Source organism: Xenopus tropicalis, chromosome 1 (assembly GCF_000004195.4).
Source record: "Xenopus tropicalis strain Nigerian chromosome 1, UCB_Xtro_10.0, whole genome shotgun sequence".
In the NCBI taxonomy this organism is placed as follows: Eukaryota; Metazoa; Chordata; class Amphibia; order Anura; family Pipidae; genus Xenopus; species Xenopus tropicalis.
In genome coordinates, this window is record NC_030677.2 from 87753657 (window position 1) to 87771478 (window position 17822).

At 38.6% G+C, this 17822-nt stretch overlaps 1 long non-coding RNA gene across 1 annotated transcript; it reads left to right on the top strand.

The window, feature by feature from the left end:
- The first annotated feature begins 295 nt into the window (after nucleotides 1–295).
- Nucleotides 296–16214, top strand: LOC105948145. Its single transcript, XR_001171525.3, has 3 exons — nucleotides 296–364; nucleotides 4487–4579; nucleotides 15947–16214. It is a non-coding gene; the product is annotated as an uncharacterized LOC105948145 (long non-coding RNA).
- Nucleotides 16215–17822: the final 1608 nt, after the last annotated feature.

Below are 17822 nucleotides of genomic sequence, written 5' to 3' on the forward strand. Positions count from 1 at the left end.
TATTTGGAACACTGACTTATCACATCATTAGCATACTGATTTCTGCTTTGTATGTTGGATATCTAGATTGGTGTCAGGTAGTTTTGTGTATTTGTTTATTTTATATGACCAAGCTTTTCTAGAAAAAATTGGTTGGAGCCAGTGTTGCCTCTGTATGTGGATTTGTTAAAAGTTCATTGCGTGCTCACTGATTTGAAGCTTGCACGCTACATTCTCCTTAATTAACATGCACTCATTATTGTTCAGAAGGCACTTGCCAGGCTAACAATTACAAATTAACATGTTGTATTTACAGGGCATGGGAAGGCACGCAGTATGGAGTAAAGAAGTAAATTGTTTGAAATGAATGCTGACATATATTGCAGTAAGTCAGTAGACACATTTAACAACTTTTTTAATTTTTTTTTCACTTTTTCAGTGCGTTTCAGTACTATTTGTTGTAAAATGATTGCCAATACATCTAAGTCAGTGCTGTACAACTGGACCGCCCTCTGTGTGGCCCCCCACCTGTCAGGCTGTAATCCCCTGTATTGTTCACATCTTTTAACCTCTGCATTGTTTACCCACTGCAGTGTTCCCACCTCAGGCTCAGGCTGTAATCACCCACATTGTTCTCCTGTTCACACCTCAGACATTGTATGTACTGCCTGTCCTATGCTGCCTGTGTATAGGCAGCATAGAGTAGGCAGAGTATGGCACATAGGCAGCATAGAGCATGGAGGGTATGGCACACACGGGCAGCATAGGTCAGGGAGGATATGGCACACACAGGCAGCATAGGGCAGGCAGAGTATGGCACACACAGGCAGCATAGGACAGACAGAGTATGGCACACACAGGCAGCATAGGGTAGGCAGAGTATGACACATAGGCAGCATAGGGCAGGGAGGGTATAGCACACACAGACAGCATAGGTCAGAGAGGATATGGCACACACAGGCAGGGTAGGGCAGGCAGAGTATGGCACACACAGACAGCATAGGACAGACAGAGTATGGCACACACAGACAGGGTAGGGCAGAGTATGGCACACACAGGCAGCATAGGGCTGGCAGAGCATGGCACACAGGCAGGGTAGGGCTGAGTATGGCACACACAGGCAGCATAGGGCAGAGTATGGCACACACAGGCATCATAGGGCAGGCAGAGTGTGGCACATACAGGCAGCATTGAGCAGGCAGAGTGCTGCCTGTGTGTGCCATACTCTGCCTACCCTATGCTGCCTATGGGAGGTGAACCTGGGAGGGGTTTGTTTTGGGAGTTTGTTAGCAATTGGAAATAGCAATTAAATGGTCCCTAAGGTGTGTAATTATATTCTGGGGGTTGCTGTGCTATCCACAGGGGAGGAGGAGGCGTATGGATTTAAGGGTACATCTTAATATGACAAAATATAATTCTTTCACATATGAATGATGGTTGATATCTCTGCAGTGAGGACGAAGCATTTGGGTTTTTGTTGCACTACCACCATTGTGATAAAATGGTTGTGGTTTGAAGTGGGTGTGGTTTAAAGGGGGGAGTGGTCAAAACTGGCTTCCATTAGCGGCCCTCCACCATGTATGCAAATTGTTTTGTCCTCACCACGTGTTACCCTGAGGTAGTGTGTAGCTTGACATACAGCTAAACCTTTCCACACCAAGAGTGAAATGTGTTGAACTTTACTGGATGTTTGTGGAAAATGAGGTGAAACTGTAACAAATAGAATAAAACACAATTAGTATATGGCAAAATATTATAACACAGAAAAACAGCTGCAACATAAACACATCAATGCTGGATCAAATTATATGCCACAGTGTCTCTGAGGTGTTGGCAGCTTTAATGGTGGCTCAGTGCAGGTTTTATGTCCATAATGCTTACCAGCGATGATACCATGGGGGAGAAGGTGGATGTAGTGTGCTTCTTCCACAGCATGAGCTACAAAATGGAGTCTGGACTCCCACAATGCATTGTAATAGATCACATGTTAGGAGTATGATGGTTCCATAGGGTCAGAGGCTACACAGAAAATGGTTCCCTGCATATACAGCAAACAGCCAGCAGAGGGAGTTCACTGCTACTGAGCAACAATAAAAGATGAGATGATGGATGCTTATGTAGACATGACACATTTTTTTCTAGCATGAGCCATTTACATTACAATTCCAGTGTTGTCCCAGTGTCATAAAGAGATGTTAACTGCCCCAATGCAGAATTTGTTCCCACTAACTCCCATAGTCTATGGCTGCAATGGCCATAAGGCTGCAAAAGGGCCCTATACTGTTTGTTATACCAGAGGTGGCAGAATACACCCCAGTCCAAATGAAACACACCTAGTTTTGCTTCAATGTAATTTTCTGTTGGCAGATACATGTAGGGTGTATCCAGATAAAAATAAAATATGCTTTACCACTTCCGGGGGGTGGACCCAAGAGACGGCCGCATTTTACAGAAGCTCCTGCCGATATACCCGAATTAATAGACATCCGAGGTGAAAAACCCTACAAAACCTAACATAAACTGGGTATATGGACAAAGGATAAGTTAGAGGGCAAAGGACCTACAACTTTCCAGCCCCCATCACCTTGCATCCCCGGAAGCCAGCATGCCGAAGCCGTGGACCCGAGCCATACCGACCAACTGACAGGTACGACATACATAAAAAAAGGCACATCATCTGCAGGAGGGCAAAAAGAAACTGCCGATGACGTAAAACAAGAAAATCACTGTCGGATTTCAGACAGGCTACGGGAAGACGGCAAATCATAAAAATTAACACTGAGGCCTAGGCGAGATAAAACTAACTACCATCAAGGACTCCATTGGAGAAGTACTTCAACAGCTCACAGAACAAACACAAAAAATCACTGAAGCAGAAAACAGAATTTCTACCTTGGAAGACGAACTAGAAAAAGCACAACAAACAATAAACATGCAACAAAAAGAAATCACAATATTAGCAGACAAAATGGAAGACCTTGATAAATCGTAGCAGACATAATAATTTCAGACTAGTTGGAATTCCTGAAACAATAAAAGGAAAAGACTTAGAATCATTACTAACAGAATGGCTCCCACAAGAACTTCAAATAGATATGACCAAAACTCAATTTCAAATAGAACGCTTCCACAGAATCGGACCTCCATCACCTAACGAAAATGCAAGACCAAGACAAGTTATTTTCAGAATCCTAAACTACGCAGACAGATCACGAATACTGGACGCTTATCGAAAGACCAAAACTCTAACTTACAACAACCATCAGCTATTTCTGTTCCAAGACTTTTCAGCTTCAGTATCGGTAAAACGCAGAGAGTTCTCACCCATCTGTAAACTTCTCTACGCATCAGGATACAAATTTGCACTGATGTTTCCAGCCAAACTAAAGATATGGGACAAAGCAAATGGCAAACCATTCCTATTTGAAACTCCCAAACAAGCATCAGATTACCTCCAACAACAAAACCCAAATAACCAGACATGAACCTACCGACCCTTGACTTTAAAACATGGTAAAATGGGTAAAGGCAAAGCCTGAAAAAACCGAAACAACATAACTCCACCAATTGGACAGTCATACTTAAAACAACCTCAAACCACCTACCACTCCTACCTATCCCTTTACCCCTTCCTTCCCATTTGTCTCTCCCCTTCCTTCCCCCCCCACTCCCTTCCCTCCCTACCTACACAACCCCTCACTAATCCATCCAAGACCAGACTAGAGAACCAAGCCTTAACTTTCCAACAGACAGTTATCTAACTGAAAAAAACAAACCCCCTCCCTAGACCCCCACTTTCCTATCTCCCCCCCAATAATCTCTGTAAGCAAAAGACAAGGTCTGAAATGAAAAATATGCAATTATATGCTTTGTTAAATGTTTAAGTTTTATTGTTATTCTAGCAGTTTTAAGGTTAACTCAAATGACCCATAGGCCAAAAGCTCAGTCCGATTTATCATACTGTATTATAGAAACAAAACTTTGCAGGAGATCACAAACGAGGAAATGGCCCGCTCGCTGGGACGGACCATATCCCCAAACCTATCCCCCAAACCCCTCTGGAATTTACAGAGAGGGAATAGGATAAATTACCAAACCTATCACGCTAAAATGATAACAAACCCTGAAAACTTAAATAACCTTGAACAAATCAAAGTGATCTCCTGGAATGTTGGAGGCCTAAATACCTCAATTAAATGAAGAAAAGTATTAGATAAACTTAAGCGTGAAAACAAACATATAATACTTTTACAAGAAACACACTGGCGAAAGAAAGATAACTTTACGTTACATGACAAATGGCTACAGCAAACAATAACAGCCTCTTACAAAAATAAAACAAGAGGAGTAACCATACTTATTCATAAGAATCTACAGTGTTCAGTTCAAAGAACATACAAAGATAAAGCAGGGAGATATCTAATAATCGACTTAGATATACAAGGAGTTAAATATACCATAGTCAACATCTATGCACCTACTAATGAAAATAAACATTTTTTTGCAGATCTACTACAAAAACTTGACTCCTGGGAGGCATCCAATCTGATCCTAGGTGGAGATGCAAACGTGATCTGGGATACAACTATGGACAAAACAGGTACATACACCACACAAACCAAAACCAGAGCAAAACCTTTACATACACTCAGTAGCTTTTTCCAACTGCAAGACACATATAGATACATACACCCACTCACTAGAGACTTTACCCACTATTCTGGAACCCATAATACCCATTCCAGAATAGACTATATACTAATTTCCCAAACACAACTACCTAACTTAATAACAGCAAACATAGGAACAATAGCTATCTCAGACCATGTTTAAATATCCATAACACTACAACTGGCCAAACCCCAACCAAATTAAAAAAATTGGCGATTCCCAGCATATCTTTAAAAAAATGAAGATTTTAAATCATATATCAAAACAAGCTGGGCAAATTATGTAGATGATAATATAGAACACTGGGACAACCCTCAATTTTTCTGGGCGGCTGCGAAGTCTGTTCTGAGAGGACATATAATCTCCTATCAAATCAAAACACCTTAAAAAAGAACTGACACAAAATTACAAATTATTCAAAACCACAAACACCCCTGAAACAAAACAGAAATACATGGAAACTAAGGCCTTATTTGACATCCTAGTGACAGACAAAGCCCACAAAACTCTCGAATATACAATGAACACATATTACAGATGGGGAAACAAACCAGGGAACCTACTAGCTAACATAGTTAAATCACAAAAAACAAATACCTATATCCAATGACTAAAACTAACAAATGGATGGGCTACAGATACTATCAACATAAACAAAACAATGACAGAACATTTTAAAACCTTTTACAAAAGGGAGCCAGAAGACCCAACAGACGGATTAAGCCTCCTCCAAGAAGCAAAACTCAAAAAACTAACAGTACAGGATAGGGACATCCTTGACTCCCCCATAACAGAAAAAGAAATAAAAGAAAAATTAAACACTTAAAATCAGGAAAAACGCCAGGGCAAGATGGTTTCAGCGCAGAATTTTTAAAACTATTATGAATAGACATCTCTCCTGTTCTGACAACACTATATAGTCAGCAAAAAGCAAATGGCACTCAGGGCTTAGAGGAAAAATTCCTTTTAAAAAAAGATTTTATTTGCGAAACAAAATAAAATCTTTTTTTAAAAGGAATTCTTCCTCTAAGCCCTGAGTGCCATTTGCTTTTTGCTGTTCTATTGGATTCTGGGAGGGTGCCGATCCCTCTGGCAGTGTGCACCGGGCGTTCTGATTTGGAGAGCTAGGGTGTGCGGAAGAAGCCTCTGTTGTGCTTAACACTATATAGTCAAACATTACAAGGCCACCCTCTCTGGCATACAGCAAACGATGCAAGAATAATCCTATTATTGAAACCTAACAGAAACCCCAAAGAATCAACATCATATACACCCATATCTTTACTGAATCAGGATTTGAAAATCTTAACAAAGACAATGGCAGACAGACTTCAAAAAATCCTTCCGAAAATACTCACTGAAAACCAGGTAGGGTTCCTTAAACGAGACACCCTGTCAAAGCTCTCCGAAAAATCATAGCACTACTATACCAATGCAACTTAGAAAAAAGAGAACACGGCATGTTTCTAAGCCTAGATGCAGACAAAGCATTCGACAGAATTTCGCACATACATCTCCGTAGACTCCTAAAATTCCAACACTTTGGCATTCATATGCTTAACCTTTTTAAAGCACTGTAACACTTCACCCATGGCACAACTTACAGTCAATAGGCTCAACTCTGAATATTTCCAAATCCAAAGAGGGACGAGACAGGGCTGCCCCCTCTCCCCCCTTCTTTTTAATGTAGCCATAGACCCCCTTATTTGACATATCTTACTACATCCACAATATAAAGGAATCCAAATAGGACAAACATCTCAAAAACTCGTAGCATTCACTGATGACATCATGCTGTTCATTAATAATCCTGCTCAAGACATCCCTACACTACTGCAAATAATAAATAGATTTGGAACCATTGCAGGTTTCTGAATCAACCTAGAAAAATCTGAAGCATTACTCCTGAAACATACCCTTAAAACAGACTGGTCAAAAATTTTTCCCTTTCCAAAAGCAAAACAACATATAAAATTCTTAGGTATCAACATCCCCAAACAACACACAGAAATATACAAATTAAATCTGAGACAAAAAATAGATTCATTACAACAAGAACTCTCAATTTGGAAAAAACTAAATCTCACTTTTTTTGGCCATATACATCTACTAAAATGATATTTTTCCCCAAATTACTATATGTCATACAGATGATCACATACCAGATAAGACCCAAAGACCTTAAACGAATAAATCAAACATTCCGATCTTTCATTTGGAACAAGATGCGCCCCAGAATAAGCTTCACAAAACTCCAACAGCCCAAGCAGGAAGGTGGACTCAACATAAAAGAATATAATGAAGCAGCCCTCACTAGATACATAGGGGATTGGCTATGGCACAGAGACATATATACCACAAACAAATTAGACCCTCTCTCAAGCACAGAACAATCTCTAAACTATCTATTACACACGCCATTTACAAATATCCCGCATACAATGCGGGAAAACCCCCTATTTATACACTCATATAAAACATGGCAGACACTCGGAACGGAAACACATCCTTCCCAACAGGTATAAATAACCCAACACTAGAACAATGGGAACAACAAAAACCTATTAGGACCAAATCTCTCAACTCTCCCACAAGAAACACTACAACTCAAATATCCTTTCACATCACAAAATTTTTATATTCTCCTACAAATCTTACATTTCATGTCAAGCACATTAAAACATTTCTCGGAAACAGACAAAACCAATCCCCTCAATTTAATATGTAAAGATAAAACATCAGTATACCAAGATAATTACATTCCATTAATAGCAACATTACAAAAGACTATACGTAACTGGGGAAAACTACAACTCACTTGGTTCGGAAGAATACAAGCGGTTAAGATGATGCTTATGCCTAGAATATTATACTTATTTCAAGTCCTACCAATTAATCTTCCCCATTCTTTTTTCACATCCGTAAAATCCCTCCTTACAAGATTCATCTGGAATGGGAAAAACCCCAGATTGAAATATAACCAACTCATCTTACCAAAAGAAAAAGGAGGTAGAGGTTTACCTGATGCATACCTTTATTACGTGTCCGTACATTTAACCCGAATTCTTAGTTGGGTCCTTGAAAAACAAAGAAAAGATTGGTGTATGTTAGAACAACTATTTTCGCCAATCCCCTTAGAAAACACTCTGTGGATTGAAAATGGACCCATCATAGGAGAACTAAAACGACATCCGCTGATACAAGCCACATTAAGAATATGGCAAAGAAATAAAGACACCTATTTACTTACCAAATCCCCTTATGTATTACAACCCCTTATCTTGAATCCAAATTTCACCCCAGGACTAGAAAAGGGATCTTTTGACAGATGGGCAGTTTGGGACAATAGACAGACCAGAATAAGCGATTTTCTCAAAGACAATAGAATGGTGCCAATGGCGGAGATACAAAAAAGATGGGGCCCACACCCAAGAGACAGTTGGAATTACAACCAACTTCACCATTATCTACAAATTAACAAACCCAAACAATGGAATAGATCCCTAACTACATGGGAACAAATACTAACTGAACCAAAAATATTGGACAAACCTTTATCTAAATTATACAGACTTCTTATAACTGCCATATCTCCACCGCCCAGACCATTCTGTCAATCTTGGGAAAAAGAACTCAATATTAATCTACCTGATAAGGCTTGGTCTAGAATATTTAGCACCATAAATAAATACTCTAGGGCATCCAGAACAAATGAAGCCATATACAAACTTATTACAAGATGGCATTACACACCAGCAAAATTAAAGAGAATGTACCCTAATACTTCAGATATTTGCTGGAGATGTAATAGCCACATTGGTACACATACACATATTTGGTTAAAATGTCCGGTGATAGAACAGTTTTGGTCTGACATATTACAAGCTATAAATCAAATTACAGAATTTAACTTCACCATTGAAGAACCAGCTCCAATATTATTGAATATATATCCAGGCAAAAACGTTGTAGTATCAGATCCACTTACCCTCCATCTACTACAATCTGCTAAATCCCTTATCCCAAGAAAGTGGAAATCCACAGAAGCACCTACCTTTACGGAATGGTTAAATAACACAAATGACATTAGACAAATGGAGGAACTAACATGTATGATACTTAATAAAAATGCATATTACTGGAATATTTGGACACCATGGCTAAATTATTTAAACTCTCTATAATGGTTACTTAATCTCGGTCATTCAGACTAGCTCTTGACCTTACAGAAAACAGCGTATAGGTTTTCTACAGTACAAGAGAATGTATAGATATGACTTGTTGAAGGCTATTGCTAGAAACTCAACTGTTAGAAACGAAAAAGATGTATAATAATAATTTACCCTCCCAAATCCAAATCTTGCATAAATCCTATCTAACCTCACTCAAACGACATAAAATGGGTAACCTTCCTACTTCCAACTGCTTATGCTGTAATACCCCAGACGCAGATCTAGAACACTGCCTCTGGACATGCCCAAAAATACAAAACTTTTGGACGCATATTAGCAATTACTGGTCTAGTCTGACAAATAAAACACTACAACCCTCATTTGAATGGGCATTTTTCAGCAAACTAAACCAATCAATCCCACTAACTAAATCTGAGAGAGTCCTCACAGAACATTTCACGGCTGCCGCACGCAAAACAATCCTACACCTTTGGTTGACCCCAGAACGACGAACAATAGAACTGACCAAACAAAAATTACATTATATTTTCTATATGGATTGGCTAGAAACAATGACACACAGAGAACAAAATATAACCAAGTTCTTTATACACTGGACAAATTACATAACATCATCTACACAACAAAATAAATAAATGCAACTTGTAAGTTTTAGGTTTTTGGAAAGAAGATATATATATATATATATAGCCTGAATCATGTATATTCCTGCAATTGCGGCATGATCTGCCTATTGTATACTTCTTAAAAGGAAAGTTATTTAGATTAGAGAAGGAAATTTATAAATCCTTCTGTTATTGGTTACTTGTTAAGCCTGTTCATTCTCAGAGAAAAGAGGTTTAACTCTATGCTTCCTCCATAGTTACAAAGTTACATAGTTACAGAGGGTTGAAAAAAGACCAGTGTCCATCAAGTTCAACCCATCCAAGTAAACCCAGCACACAAAACCCACACCTACCAATCTATTCACTCACATACATAAACTATATATACAACCACTAGTACTAACTGTAGATATTAGTATCACAATAGCCTTGGATATTCTGATTGTTCAAGAACTCATCAAGGCCCCTCTTAAAGGCATTAACAGAATCTGCCATTACCACATCTCTAGGAAGGGTATTCCACAACCTCACTGCCCTCACCGTGAAAAACCACCTACGCTGCTTCAAATGGAAGCTCCGTTCCTCTAATCTAAAGGGGTGACCTCTGGTGCGTTGATTGTTTTTATGGGAAAAAAGAACATCCCCCATCTGCCTATAATCCCCTCTAATGTACTTGTACAGAGTAATCATGTCCCCTCGCAAGCGCCTCTTTTCCAGAGAAAACAACCCCAACCTCGACAGTCTAACCTCATAGTTTAAATCTTCCATCCCCTTAACCAGTTTAGTTGCACGTCTCTGCACTCTCTCCGGCTCATTAATATCCTTCTTAAGGACTGGAGCCCAAAACTGCACTGCATACTCAAGGTGAGGCCTTACCAGGGACCTAAAAAGGGGCAAAATTATGTTCTCATCCCTTGAGTCAATGCCCTTTTTTATACAATACAGCACTTTATTTGCTTTAGTAGCCACAGAATGACACTGCCTGGAATTAGACAACTTGTGATCTACAAAATCCCCTAGATCCTTCTCCATTAAGGAAACCCCCAACACACTACCATTCAGTAGATAGCTCGCGTTTATATTATTTCTACCAAAATGCATAACTTTGCACTTATCAACATTGAACCTCATTTTCCAGTTTGCTGCACAGTTTTCCAAGTTTTGCACATTTTTGTGTCATCAGCAAAAATAGAAACAGTACTGTCTATGCCCACCTCCAAGGTCATGGAGGAATCCATGAAATTCACCCACTTTCTATTCATTCTCATATCACCATTTGATAGATGTACGTCTAAAAATCCCATAGGATGGTGTCAGATTGACCAAACGCATCCAACAAGTCGGATGTAGTTGCATGGGTTAAAATATGGAAATGATACAAAAATCTGATGTGTAAACAACGTTAATGAACTCATCTCTAACATTTGTGTGGGTGAGCATTTGGGGAACAGTGATCACAACATGGTCTCCTTTGAGATAATGCTGCAGAGACAACGCTATAAGGGAGTAACTAAAATGCTCAATTTTAGACGTGCAGACTTTTCCAGTATAAGGACATCTCTGCAATGTGTCAGCTGGGAAAGGCTCTTCATGGGGTTAGACACAGAAGGAAAATGGAACATCTTTAAAACATTGCTTTGCAGGTATACACAACAGTATATTCCCCTTGTAAGCAAGGAGAGGCATCGCAAAGCAAAACCTTTATGGCTGAATAAAAGTGTTAGTGTCGAGGTTGGTAAGAAAAAACGTGCTTTTAAAGCATTCAAGTTAGCAGGGACAGCAGAAACTTTCATCAGGTACAAGGAAGCAAATAAAGCATGCAAAAATGCTATCAGGCAAGCTAAAATAGAGATGGAAAGGGATATTGCAGCTAGGAGTAAAAAGAATCCAAAATTATTTTTTAATTATGTGAATAGTAAAAAAATGAAGCAAGAAGGGGTGGGAACCTTATTATCACGGGGGGGTAAATTGGTTGATGAGAACGGGGAACTTGGACTTTGCTAAAGCGTTTGATACAGTACCTCACAGAAGGTTAATGATCAAATTAAGGAATATTGGCCTAGAACATCATATTTGTAATTGGATAGAGAACTGGCTTTAAATTATTAATTTGATGCTTCCCCCCTCAGCTCCTACCTACTACAATGCACTTAATGAAACACAAATTTTGTTCCATTTCAGAGCTAATCTGTAAACTTGTTAGCAAAAACTTAACATAATGATCAAGCCAAAACCTACTTAATCTAAACCCTGTAAAAATGAAACATCAGTACAATGCAATTATGTTATGTTGAAAATGAATAGGTCCACAAGATGGCAGTAAGCTCCCCTGTATGAAAAACATATCACTTCAAATCATGTAGAGAGTGCAGAGAACACAGTCCTGGGCAGCCACAGTTTATCCTTTAAAATCCTAGCATTCAATGTAAATTAGGTAAAATTATTGTTCCTTTCTAAAAGCATTTTGTAATACACAAAGCATTAATACAGTATTTTTTATATTTTGCATAAAAAAATCATATATATATAAGGAGATAGCTTGATGTTGATATTACATGATAAACATTATCACTACTGATGAGCAAATCTGTTCTGCTTCACTGAAAAATTTATGAAGCTAGTAGGTTTGTAAATATGGTAAATTACAACTTTTTATTTCAGGCGGTTCACGAACCTACTAGGAATGACTCTATTTTGGACCTGGTGATATCTAATAATACTGAACTCATCTCTAACATTTGTGTGGGTGAGCATTTGGGGAACAATGATCACAACATGGTCTCCTTTGAGATAATGCTGCGGAGACAGCTCTATAAGGGAGTAACTAAAACACTCGATTTTAGACGTGCAGACTTTGCAATGTGTCAACTGGGAAAGGCTTTCCATAGGGTTAGACACAGAAGGAAATGTAACATCTTTAAAACATTGCTTTGCAAGTATACACAACAGTATATTCCCCTTGTAAGCAAGGAGAGGCATTTCAAAGCAAAACCTTTATGGCTGAATAAAAGTGTTAGTGTCAAGTTTGGTAAGAAAAAAACGTGCTTTTAAAGCATTCAAGTTAGCTGGGACAGCAGAAACTTTCATCAGGTACAAGGAAGCAAATAAAGCATGCAAAAAAGCTATCAGGCAAACTAAAATAGAGATGGAAAGGGATAATGCAGCTAAGAGTAAAAAGAATCCAAAATTATTTTTGAATTATGTGAATAGTAAGAAACTGAAGCAAGAAGGGGTGGGAACCTTATTATCGGGGGGGGTAAGTTGGTTGCTGAGAACGGGGAAAAAGCAGAAATGTTGAACTCTTATTTTTCATCTGTCTATACATCTGAGGAGCCAGCTAATGAAGGCTTCCCTTTTAATATACCCAGTTCTAGTAATTTAGCTACTGACGCATGGGTCACTCTGGAGGAAATTAAAAAAAGACTTGAACATGTAAAGGTAAACAAAGGTTCAGGACCGGATGGGATTCATCCCAGGGTAATAAATGAGCTTAGCGCTGTGATGGCCAGGCCTCTTCACTTCATTTTTCAGGATTCGTTGAGGTCTGGCATGGTGCCAAGAGACTGGCGAATTGCTAATGTGGTGTCGTTATTTAAAAATGAATCCCATTCTCAGCCTGAAAACTATAGGCCTGTTAGTCTGACATCAGTAGTAGGAAAGCTTTTGGAAGGGGTAATAAGGCATAGGGTACTTAAATACATTGCAGTTCACAATACTATAAGTTTGTGTCAGCATGCTTTTATGCGTAACAGATCTTGCGAGACTAATTTAGTTGCCTTTTATGAGGAGGTGAGCAGGAACCTTGATGCTGGAATGGCAGTTGGTCATCTACTTGGACTTTGCTAAAGCGTTTGATACAGTACCTCACAGAAGGTTAGTGATCAAATTGAGGAATATTGGCCTAGAACATAATATTTGTAATTGGATAGAGAATTGGCTGAAGGATAGATTACAAAGAGTGGTGGTAAATGGAACATTTTCTAATTGGACCAGTGTTGTTAGTGGAGTACCGCAGGGGTCAGTTCTTGGTCCTTTGCTTTTTAACTTGTTTATTAATGACCTGGAGGTGGGCATAATAAGTATTGTTTCTATTTTTGCTGATGACACTAAATTGTGCAAAACTATGAGTTCCATGCAGGATGCTGCTGATTTGCAGAGCAATTTGACAAAATTAGAAAACTGGCAGCAAACTAGAAAATGAGGTTCAATGTGGACAAGTGCAAAGTTATGCATTTTGGTAGAAATAATATAAACGCGAACTATCTACTGAATGGTAGTGTGTTGGGGGTATCCTTAATGGAGAAGGATCTAGGGGTTTGTGTTGATAACAAGTTGTCTAATTCCAGGCAGTGTCATTCTGTGGCTACTAAAGCAATTAAAGTGCTGTCTTGTTTAAAAAAGGGCATTGACTCAAGGGATGAAAACATAATTTTGCCTCTTTATAGGTCCCTGGTAAGGCCTCACCTTGAGTGTAGACTCAAGGTGACTGGTAGGAAGATTTAAGCTATGAGGTTAGACTGTCGAGGTTGGGGTAGTTTTCTCTGGAAAAGAGGAACTTGCTAGACATGATTACTCTGTACAAGTACATTAGAGGGTATTAAAGGCAGATAGGGGGTGTTGTGTTTTCCCATAAAAGCGATCAACGCACCAGGAACGGAGCTTCCATTTGAGGTGGTTTTTAACGGTGAGGGCAGTGAGGTTGTGGAATGCCCTTTCTATTGATGTTGTAGTGGCAGATTCTGTTAATGCCTTTAAAAGGGGCCTGGATGAGTTTTTGAACAAGCATAGTATCCAAGGCTATTGTGATACTAATATTTACAATTAGTATTAGTGGTTGTATATGCTGTATAGTTTATGTATGTGATAGTATAGATTGGTAAGTATAGGTTGTGTGTGCTGGGTTTACTTGGAAGGGTTGAACTTAATGGACTCTGGTCTTTTTTAAACCCTATGTAACTATGTTTGGAATTTCAGCAGCTATCTGGTTGCTATGGTCTTGTTTACCTTAGCAACCCGCATTGGTTTGAATGAAAAGTTGGAATATGATTAGAAGGGGGCCTGAATAGAAAAGTAAAAAAAATTACAATAATAATTAAATTATAAGTTTACAGAGCAAATACTTTATTTGCTGCCAGTGTTGGTGGCCCCCATTTGATATAAAGTTATAACGCTCTAAGAGCGTAAATTTATGTTGAGTGTCTCCAAAATAAATAATTATAACTAATATATTACACTAACATTAGTATATATAGCTGGCCAAACTGGCTATAATAAGCACAACCTGGCCACCGGATAAAGCCTAACAACCAATTTAATAGATACAAATTAAAAGGAAAAAAGAAAAATAAATACCAAAAGGTTGGTCTGACTCGGGTGTAAAGACCCCGAGTCAGTCTCTTAAGGTCTGTATATAATAAGCAGATGGTTCAAAGGCAGAGAAATCAACGAATGCTCACCAAAGTTCCGTAGTGGTCCGGGTGCTTGCAGCCCCGAACCCGCAGCTGGAGGGAGTTATCTCTAAATGTTGAAAAAGGACGACAAGCAATCCGGACTCAGAGGGATCTGTTAAAACTCGAACTTTATTCCAACATGTTTAAAAACAAATGCCTGACGCGTTTCGTGCTTATGGGGCACTTAATCATAGGCTAGTTCTAACAATATTGAAGAAAGTTTAAATAGCGTTGACTCAATGACGTAGGGGCGAGGTGAAAACAAGACCACGCCCCCTCCCTAGTATTAAAAACATACAGACATGTGGAATAGGCAATAGAAAACATAATTCACCAGATCCCTTTCATAATCACTTATCAAAAAGAAATGATCAACTGTCTATAGCTGTAAGGACATATAATTACTTGAACAAAATGTACAGATAGTTAATACAGTTAATGTTAATATAAATCAATTAGTATTGCCAAATTGATAAGGATAGTAAAATCTGAAATTCATTGAAATACTGCAACTAATAAATAAATAAATAACTAAATAACCGCTTCATGCTACAAGTTTACAGTAGTAATGATAAGAATAAAAAAATGACGAGTGAATATATGGCTATTTGAAAGAAACTGAATTTAAACATAGCAGCTGATATCAAATACCGAATTTAAGCCATCTGGATGGCGAGTATTGAGAACAAAGATCCATTTTATTTCCAAACGCAGGAGTTTGGAAAGTCTGTCTGAGTCCCTTTCATCTGGTAGGGCCCTATCTATTACTTGTATTTGTAATTTGGATACATCAGAGTTGCAACATTGTATAAAGTGTCTTGCTATTGGACTATTTTCATTTTTAGAAACTATATGTCTAATATGTTCGCGCATCCTGTTCTTGAGAGGACGAATTGTGCAACCAACATATTGAATGTAACAATTAGAACAAGTCAAAAGGTACACTGGAAATCAGTGGATTGTTTTATATAAGCACATGTAATACATTTCCTCGCTCCACAGATATAGGTACCCTTTGTTTCTAACCATGTCATTTTGTGTCTTTTAGGTTGTGAGCTCCACAACGTCGGGGAAAGAATATTCCCTAAGGTTGGGGCCTTTCGTGCTACTACTCTACAGCCATCATGCAGCAATGTAGCTAAGTCCGGGTCGTTGTATAATACAGGAATAAGAGTATTAACAATGTGTTTAATCCTGTAAAATTGATTGCTAAAACTAGTAACAAAAATTGGAGTTATTCTCTCTACTCTAGTAACCTTTGAATTTGTTTGATCATTTTCATTGTTCTCTTCAATAAAGTCCCTGTTATTAACCGACTTCATTGTGTCTTTATTGTTCCTAATTTTAACCCTTGTTTTGTTGATATTGGTGAGTAAATCTACTCTTCTAGTACGTAGGGCTTTTATGAAGGCTAACAATAAAGATTGATGGGCATAACCCCGTTCCAAAAATCTGTCCCGCAATAGCAGGGATTGATCCAAAAATGCTTTATCTGTACTGCAATTCCTCCGAAGACGGATGAATTGTCCCAACGGGATGCCCTTGAACAAATGGCCCGGGTGGCATGAGTCCGCCCTCAAAAGGGAATTCCCTGAACAGGCTTTTCTAAACACGGAAGTTTCTATTCCAGAGTTCCCAATATTTAGAGACAGGTCTAAGAACGAAATAGTTTGCTTATGAAACTCAAAAGTGAACTTTAAATTTAAATCATTAATATTTAACCTATTTACAAAGTGAGTGAATTCCCTTTCTGTCCCCCGCCAAATTTGATGGCTGGAAAGAAGTAGAAGCCAAATTGTTAAAAAACTATAAAAAATAAATAGTGAAGACCATTTGCAAAGTTGGTTGGAATAGGACATTAAAAGTTAACTTAAAGATGACAAACTCATTAAAGATTGCTCAAAAGTATGCTCATATTCAGGCCCGGATTTGTGGCAAGGACACAAAGGCCTGGGCCTAGGGTGGCACAAAATTTTGACATTTTGCTCCCATACGGAGCAATGGGGACTTCTCCCCACTGCTCCGTATAGTGCGGGGGGGACGTGGGGGGAGAGATGTTGCGCATGCTCGCGGGGCGCGAATGGGGGGTGGCCTAGGAGTGCCCGGATTTGAAATCCGGCGCTGCTCATATTAGGGCCAAATCAGGCAAAGTCAGTTTTTGGCTGAAGACCAACAACCTGATCATTCTGTGGGCCTATGTTTTTCAGACCTCCCTGTTGGATACCATATATGAGCAGATAAGCTGCCAAATTGGTCTGGAAGGGTGAAATCTGCAACTTTTGTGTATGTCCAGCGTTAGCCTCTTATACCCCAGCAGGTAGAAAACAACACAGATATTTTCACTGGTTCCCGGCTGCACTGTTAGTACACAGTGAACCTTGGGTTCCCTTGTGGTGAAAGGCATGAAAGCTCCATCACAAGGGAATGCAGGAACAAAAGTGTATAAGAAAATTTTTGAGGAAAACCCAATGCTTATTTACTAATTGTCGTAGGAGGTACAAATAATCTCTTGGTGAAATTATTATATTCTAAATATAATTGCAAGTGTCTAAGAAGGGCACTCATAGTAATAGGAAATAAAAATATACAACGTTTGTACTGTCAGGTAATCACAGGGTGCATTTACTCTAGATTTTGTGCCTGCTTTTTGTTCTGGGACTTGGTGGGTGGAACATTAACCTACATTACAGCAGAATAAACCACACATACTTCTTTCAGTTCAGAGAAGTTCGGGCTATTTGTATGACTTAATAAAATGGACATGTATTAAAAATATGTGTATTTTTAAATTCTTCATCATAGAAAATTTTTCAATCATGATATTTCCCCTTTAATTTCAGATTATTTATATATAAGACCTGTGAGCTGATAAAAATATAAAAAAATAACTGATTACAAAATGCTTAATAATCTTATTAAAAAAC